Genomic DNA, 8,642 nt, shown 5'->3' on the forward strand with positions numbered 1-8,642 from the left:
ATGTGTAAAAGTATTGGCCACGCCCACGGGTAAGCTGCTGACATCAGCAGTGGTGTTAGCTGAGAGCAAAAGAAAAGTAGTATGCATGACAAAGGAGAGGAATGATATGTATCCAATGCTGCCCTAAGAGCTGCTACAGCAAACTGCTATTCTTCCTACTATTTCTCCTTTTCTAAGTCTCGGCCATAAAGAGAAACCAGAATGCTGAGAAGCTGCTCCAGGAACTTACACAAAGAAGTGGGTCCAAGTGGAGTTGGAGGTGGACTCTGTTGCCACCTGGATCTCCCTACAGATATGAGAACTTATGCCCCTGGCAGCTAGGAGTGCTCGCAACAGAACACCTTCAGCTCTCTGTCCCCTTCAGGGAATTCCTGAAGTGAAGCAAGGGAATTGCTCAACAGATTTCAGGACAAATCCAAGTGTCATCCCAGCTCCAGCACTCCCAGAGGGTCCACTGAGGCGTCTAGTGAGACAGCAGCATGGCCCAATCCTGTGCTTTCCCTCTCCTTCTACAGGTGCAGTGGGTGGGCTGCAGGCCACCCTCTGCTCCTTAACTGTTCATGCTCCGAGTGGCTGACCTGGCTTATACAGGCAGACAGTGGTGACTCAGCACCCACATTCTGTCTGTTCTCCAAGACCTTACCCCAGAGGGTTATCTCCTCTGACTATAGCCCATCTCCTGACCTTTCTTAATCATGCTCTGGAGAATTGCCTCGTATAGGACACCTCTCTCCTCCTTTCCTTCTGGCCAGATTCAAACCTTTGAAAACCCAGACACTAGAGATCCAGACAAAGAGTTATGATGAAGACGCAACACGAGATGCTGTATTCAAGGCCCACAAGCTGTGGGATCTCACATCAGTAACTGACTCTGACTTCTCCCCTCCGAGAAATGGAGATTTATTCTAACACTTATCTCCTAAATTTGTTGTGAGGCTTGAATAGGCAGTCCTTTAAAAATACCTTGCTCATAATCTCCCAAAATATGCACATTATTTATCAGGATTACTCTGACCACAGATGTCTTAGAGCAAAAGGATCGTAACAGTTACAAGATGCTGGCCCATGACCAATGTCCCAGTCGGTCACTTATAACGAGTCCTGTCCATCGACATATCATAAGAGAATGTATCCCAGGCAAAGCCACTCAGATTTTCAGGCTTCCACTTAGTTGTGTCAGGTTCCAAATGTGGGAAAGGTCTCAATAAATACTAACCTTTCAGGCATCTGATATAATTTTATATTGGTCAGTAAGTTTATTATTGTATTGTCTTTACTGAAAAATCTCTCAGCAGGCCTCTCCTGAGGTCTGAGAAAGCTGGCCTTCTGAGCTACCCTACCTTTCTTCCTGGCAAAAGACGTTTTGTCTTGGTTCCACCTCTTTAACTTCTTAGGCTTCTCACGTACTGGATTCTCTCCCACAGCAGCCTGGGCTCTCTGAGACACCTCTATGTCTGGAGTTACGTCGTTCTTTATGTATTAACAGAATCATTTCTTAAGAGCATCTTCATCTTCTTGCATTAAGTCATGCATGTCATCTGCAATGTACTGGCCTTGATATGCCTCCACTGTGCTTCTGTGCTGAAATCCTGGCTTCCTGAATCATAACCAGGGACTCATTTGATACTGTGAGGAACAGACAATCCTCCATTCACAGCTCCCTTGAGGGCACTAAAAACTTTATTTCCAATAGTTCTGGCAAGTCCAGCTTGCAAATAGCAATTGAAGGCATCTGGTGGGCCATTGATGCTGTCCACACTGTACTCATCTCCAGTTACCTCCACTTGGATGGTGTCCACACCAAACCTATTGAGAAGCCTGCAGGCCAGCAGCAGCCAGGACAATCTACTGCAGCATCATTTGTCAAGCCAACCTTCACTCTATATTCTGGGAGTTCATGGGCATAAGCTGGACAAACTATCTTATTTCCTTCTATATGGGCATAAGCAATCTGACAAAGGATATTTCTGTCGGTTACACCATCAACCTGCATTTGGGTATGTTATGCTTATTTTTATCCTGGATTACCAAGCATTTATTTGCAAGCATAGTAATCAGTTTTGCTCTCTTGCCTTCTTCTAAATTTCACTTGGTATCTCTTGAAGTAGGCTTTATTCTTGACAACTTGAACAAACCCCATCCTGTGGAACAGACACCAGAGTCCAGGGCTTGCCACAAAGCTTTAGGCCCTGCAGCACTCCAGCGGGGCTGGGGGGCCGGGGGTGAGGGGGGCGTTCAGAGGGGAAGAATGCCATCTGGTATAATATTTTTAATTTATATTTGATACACATTGTATTAGCTGCAGGTATGCAACATAGTGATTTGACATCCGCATACTATGCAGGCATCTGGTACAACTGAGTAAAGAGACATCATCTCTTGCTCTGAGCCTCTTTTGAGGAGTCACTATAACACCCTCATTACACAAACCATGTATTCACTCATCTACCCTCAGCTAATAATCCTCCTTCTCTCCATTCATACCCCAATTTTCCATCTTTGGAGAGGACATTAAGGTTGGCCACTGTGCTGGTCTAGATGACCAGCAGCAATACTGGTCTGGCACGTCCCTCCCAATCAAGTCCACTGCCATCTGCACAGGGTGCTGAATTCAGAACTCAGGGGGCTATTTCTACCCTGAGGCAACACAGTTGCATTCATTGTCAGCACCAATTTCACACATGGGTGAAGGCACAACCCGCCTAATCAGGCCCTTAGGAATTTTGACATAAAGTTTACAAAATACGATTACAGTTTTTCATTTAAGAAACATCCCTACTTCCCACACTTCAAGTTGCTGCCCTGGTCACTGCCTCAGATAGAAAAGAAAAAACCGAGGTGATGTAGGAAGAAAAAAATTATTATCGTCACACCAGTGTCCTTCCTAGTTGGGAAGAATTATAGTCATACCTATATCCTCCCCTGCTCCCTCTTTTCCAGACCCACCAGAAACCTGTCCTGACCAGGGTTTCTATTTCCTGTTACAATCTGTCAGATTATCCCAACGAGGTCACTCTGCTCTTCTGAAATGTGAATTGGAGATAAAAATTGGCACATTATTTTCTGTTCCAGCTCATTGATTGATCAAACTTCTCTATTTTCTTACATTGTTGGTCATTTTTGTACGATATTTGATTTCTTCCCTCAATATTTGATTTCTTCCCCATAAATCTCCCACTATCACATCACCTGTGATCTATTACCTTAGTCCCTTGTGCTCTTCCCTCCCGTTTTGACCCCTCTCCCTACCCCTCCCCTGCTGTAGGTCTCATCTATAGTTTGCCTGCAAGTTTTGTCTTTTTTTTTTTTTTTATCCTTTGTCCCATTTTCCCTATATTCCTCCTCTAAGTGAAATCATCTCATGGTTTTCTTTTCCTTCTGACTTATTTCACGGAGCATGATCCCCTCCAGCTCCATCCATGTTGCTGGGAATGGTATGAGCTTATCTTTTTGGATTGCTGAATAGTATACCATTGTATATATGTACCACATCTTGATCCAAATGTTTTTGGGCATTTAGGTTGTTTCCATAGCATAGCTATTGTAAATAGTGCTGTGATAAACACAGGAGTGCACATTTCCTTTCAAATTAATATTTTTGCATCCTCAGGTGTTCCAGCTCTTCTATAGCACTGTGGCACTTTCATCTGTTGCCCAGGAAGCAAAGCCCCATCCAGAGTCAGAGTCTAGTCATTCAAGACCATTGGTAGCACCCCTGGAGCTGACTTGCCCATTATTACCCCACCCCCAGAGCCCACTGCACAGCCATCTGTAGTTTCTGTCTTATTTATTGGCAGACAGAACAGTTCTTAGTGACATTTTGGGTTTTGGAGGAACAAGAAAAATATGTCTGGATTTAGCCCTCTCCATTACTGCAGCTCCCAAATGTCTCTTCATTTGATTGGCCCTGGAGAACCATCAAGTCCACACACCATGAAGTCTACTCATTGTTTCCAATCATGTTGCAAACATGAAAGAGGATTCAGGTTTCTGATGAGCACTGCCATGTCCTACTTATGCACCCCTCAAATTCCCAGGGTGACCTCTATAGATCTGTGCCTCATATGAACATTCCTTAAGAGGCCATATTTCTATCATCTGTAAAATAATAAAAAACACAAAAACAACTTTTTTGTTTTAGTTCCATTATTCGTCACTGTGCAGAAAATAGCATGCAAATCAGCCCACTGAGCTGGTCGGTTTCTGTCCTCCCCCATCAGAGTAGCAGCAAGCAGGTTGCTGCCTAGTCACTGTGGAACTGCTGTCTACAAAGCGACTCCTTGTCAGTCGAGAGTTGTTCACAGGAAACTGTCCCAGTGACACCAGAATCCAGAGTCAGTCCTAAGGGAAAAGAGGTTCCCTGCTCATGAATATCTCCCCCCACGTTCTCCTGACAGGAATACTCTGCATGAGCATTTCCAGGCACAACTCTCTGGGCCTGTCCTCCCCACAGAGTGTTTCTCTGACATCACCCAACACATCATGGATAGTTATGTTTTGAAGATTCTCTTTGGTCCTGCAATCATAGGGGCAATTTTAGTTTGTGTCTGATAGTAAATTAGTCATTACCTCTGAAACAGAAATTCTCATCAAAAGTCCCAGTCATTGTTGTTGGGGCGCCGCCCAGGCTTTTCCAAGCGGGTGCTCTGTGCAGAGCTGTGGCACAGAGAACCATCCGGGCCAGCACCCAGAATCTCTGCTCCTGTGGGTGGGCTCAGGCAAGTATATTTTATTCCCATTTAGCATAGCTAATTAATATAGCTTGAAGGATGGATTTATATTTTGTTTTACAGAACCACTTCCCCCATCAGAGACAATTCCATCTTCATGAAACACTCAGGTGAAAGAGATACAACCACTTCACCTATCAATTTTGTCCAAACTGTCTCTTTGATCCCTACCCTGTGTTCCCAATTGTAGTCTCCATTAGGACTTCATGAACAGGTTTGGGTTTTACAGGACTAGGTAGTAGAGGGGGTTTGCAGACATAATAGCCACATGTAAAGGAGACATAACCTCTTTATATAACGCGTAGTTAAACATTCCAATTTTTCGGGGCCTCCCCGGTGGTGCAGCGGTTGAGTGCTGCGTTGCGAAGTTGCCCACAGCCTCTGCAGCGCAGGTTCGATCCCCGGCTGCTCCCTGGCCACCGGGAGGAGGGTCCCACATGGCGCGCAGACCTCTCCTGCCGCCCGCTGCTCCCCTCAGCAGTGTACTTCGGTCCTTCTGCCTGCTCTGCTCCCCGATCTGGCTCTGGTGAATTCTCTCACCCTCCCGCCCTTCTTATTGTACCCAGTGCTTGTATAAATTAAATAAATAAATAAATAATCTTTAAAAAAAAAATTCCAATTTTCATCCCAACCTCTAAGTCGTATCAACCCTCATATTCCTATATTCCCTCAACACCTTGTACCTCCCATTAGAGCTTCACCAACACATTTTGACACCAAGTCAGAGTCTCAGAAAATCTGTCTCTGTTACAGACCTCAACCCAAACAAGTTTAATCCACTTGTTCAAGCAGGACTTGGAACACTTCATCCTACAGGCTCCCAATTTCTTTTGCTGAGCCTGCCTCACCTCTAGTCCCTGATCATAGCACCTCCCGGTGTTTATACAAAAGGTTCTGGGTCCCTAGTGGGGTGTAAAGCCAAAGGACCTGAGCCCTTTTTTCTTTTTGTATCACAGTTAATCTATTAGCCTATTGACCTAGAAGATTTCAGATCATTTTTCTCATTATAATCTTTGCCTGCTGGATTTTTTATTTTCTCCAAAGTGCGGTAAATAGAGCAAATTCATTTAGGACCTTCAACAAAACGGTGACTGTGGATACTGTGCCTGGGTCTTTTAGCCTCAGTGAAGGCACAGCCATTAAGTTGGAATACTCTGACCATTTTGTGCCTTAACCTGAAGTGTTCTGCACTTAAACCTATCTAGTAGTGTTCTACACTTAAACCTATCTAGTTGTACCAGGCATTCTTGCATCACTGCCCTAAGGAGAATGGCCCCCATCATGAGGCAGGCCTGGGGACACCTAGGTAGCCATTGATATGATGGGTTGGTCTGCATCCAGGGATGGTCTGGGAAATGCTTTAAGATAACCTCGAGACATTCCAAAGGGATCTGGAGAGTAGCTTAAGAAGATTATGAATTTAAATCTGGTCAACAACAATGCCATAAGAAAAATATATTTTGTAATGCAAATATTTGAAATAAATATATATATTAAAATAAGCTTAAACTTGTTTAAAATAAACTTGCTAAAATAAACTGTTATATATTAAAAAAAAAAATCTGGTCAACAGACTCCTCCCTCCCCCACCCCATGTAGCCCCCATTTATTCTTCAATTGTATACCCATAATCCTTTTTCTCCTGTATTGCATGATCAATCTCGTAGGATTATTGAGCCAATAAAAGGACCAGGTCGTTTCCTCTTGAGCTGCAGTATCCTGTCACTCACAGATTGCTCCAAGACTCCCATCATTTATTCGGTGCAGTAGGAAGCAACAGGTGTCAGGAGAAGGTCTCTGCTCTTTTAGCTAGTGTTGTATTAACAACTTTGCTTCAACTCCATCAATGTCCACTCCACTTATCCCAATAATCGTCAGACTGCCCTGCTGGGAGCAGCCTCTAGGCTTTCCACTGGAAGTCAGTCCATCCTCTTGTTAACTAAATGAATACTTTTATTATCATCTGTAAGACCCAGGTAGGGAAACTAAACACCATACTTGATAAGGTTTCTTGAACATTGGCTGGATTTTGCAGTAGTAACCTGCTATTGTGGGGGGCGGCAGGGAGCAGGGGTACAAGCAAAAAATGCTGCCCAGTCAAAAACAGCCCATTTAACCACAGTATTGACCATAACCTGGGTACTGGGTATATTCGGCAGGTAAATATCCATTATCATAGAGCCAGTTCCACATGGCTTGCACACAAAGCATGTATATTGCTTCATCTGGGGTGTCCCACTTGGCATTTGTAGGGAAAGCTGTACAGTCACCCTTCTCAGGGTAAACAGCTGACAAAGACTTTTTTCCAATCCAACAGCCTGGCCATTTCCTCAGGAATAACCTGCTGGGTCATGTATGGCCATCTGTGATTGTCCCACACTGAGCTGTGGGTCCTGGATCAAAGCAAACAAGCCCTGCCATTGTGCAGTACTTGAAAACAATAATACTTCCCCTGAGCAAATCAGTTTCACAATCTATTTTAGTAAAGGTGCTCGGAAGTTTATATACTAACCGATGAAATAAAACAACTCCTTCACATTACACCCCCTGCTTTCAGTAGTTTCTTGGTTTTGTCTTCTCCCCACATAGACTATGTTCTTGGTGATCAGAATCTAATAGGTACTATCTGCTGTTCCCGCCTATTTTCCCTTTTGGGGATGGCTCTGAGACCAGCTGCCTCCTCAGTCAGTCTGAGGACTGACTGAAATCTGAGTTTGGTCCAACAATCACTCTTACTTTCATTTTAACTCCTAAAGATAACAATAAACAACAGATTATAGATCTTGCCTTTTGTGATAGTTTTCATTTCCTTTCGTATCCAAGGAACCAACTCCCCAGGAGTTGAATGCATCTCTAAATTCCATCGGTAAATTGTACCTTTAGTAACTGGTTACAGCACCGTCACTGTTCCACAACATGGGTATCTCTGTGGCAACCCAGCAATCAAAGATTCCTCATCCTCTGTCCTTTCAGCCTTTCTTCTCCCCAATGTTTTTCTGAGCCAGTCTAGGAAATCCTACTTCAGACACTGATTCAGGGGTGCTTTCTCTGACACCAATCAGTTCTCCAATTCTCCAACAATAATCGGATGTACAACAATTCAATTAAAACCTGACACTTTCTACCTGATAGAAGCTAAGAGCAGAAAATTTGGGAAGGAGTCACAACAAAACCAGAAACAGGAAGTGGGGGTAGAAATGATGAATATAGTTGTTAAACCAGCTACAGAAACAAAAAAATCCTTAGACATAGTTGCTCCTTAGGAACAGATTGACTGCTATAGAAAGTATCTGGAGTTGCAGGCAGATGAGAGATGGGAATGTGGAGATTGAGGGCCATTAGAGAATCCCCAGTCCTTACAAATTAACCCAGTCACACCCCTGCCTACCTGTGATTATGCAGGCGCCTCTTTTTTCCTTTCTCCATTTCCTAATAAACCAGTCCTTTAAAAAATGCCTGTGTGTGTAAATGTCTTCATCTCCCATATAAATTTGCTGTGTGCCACTGAAAGGTGAACTCTGCCAAAACTTTTCTCTGAGAAATCCCAGAGACCCTGCTCCCTGAACCAACATCACACACCATTTAGAAATCCTCAGTTGTCACCTGTGCTTCTCTACAACCAACTGTAAATTCTGAACTTGCATGACCCTCTCTATGGGCTTGATAATTGATTGAACAGCTCACACACCTCAGACACCTTACTTACTCTTACTGGCTTATCATAAAGGGTACATCTCAGAAATAGCCAAGTTGAAGAGATGCACAGAACACGGCACAGAAAGGGGGCATGCCATGGGGCATCCACCCTCCCAGCATGCTTTTCATTGATTTGGAAGCTCTCCAAGAGTTTCTGCAGAGCTCAATCTCCAGCCTCCTAGCCCTCACTGGAGGTTGGCGGTTAGTGGGGACTGA

The 8,642-nt window shown here is 44.0% G+C and overlaps 1 pseudogene; it reads right to left on the reverse strand.

The window, feature by feature from the left end:
• Positions 1 to 1,176: 1,176 nt before the first annotated feature.
• On the reverse strand, positions 1,177 to 2,146 carry LOC119254965 (60S ribosomal protein L5-like; annotated as a pseudogene).
• Between the last annotated feature and the right edge of the window lie 6,496 nt (positions 2,147 to 8,642).

This window comes from Talpa occidentalis, unplaced genomic scaffold, assembly GCF_014898055.3.
Source record: "Talpa occidentalis isolate TD23 unplaced genomic scaffold, MPIMG_talOcc4v2.1 talOcc4.3, whole genome shotgun sequence".
Lineage (NCBI taxonomy): Eukaryota > Metazoa > Chordata > Mammalia > Eulipotyphla > Talpidae > Talpa > Talpa occidentalis.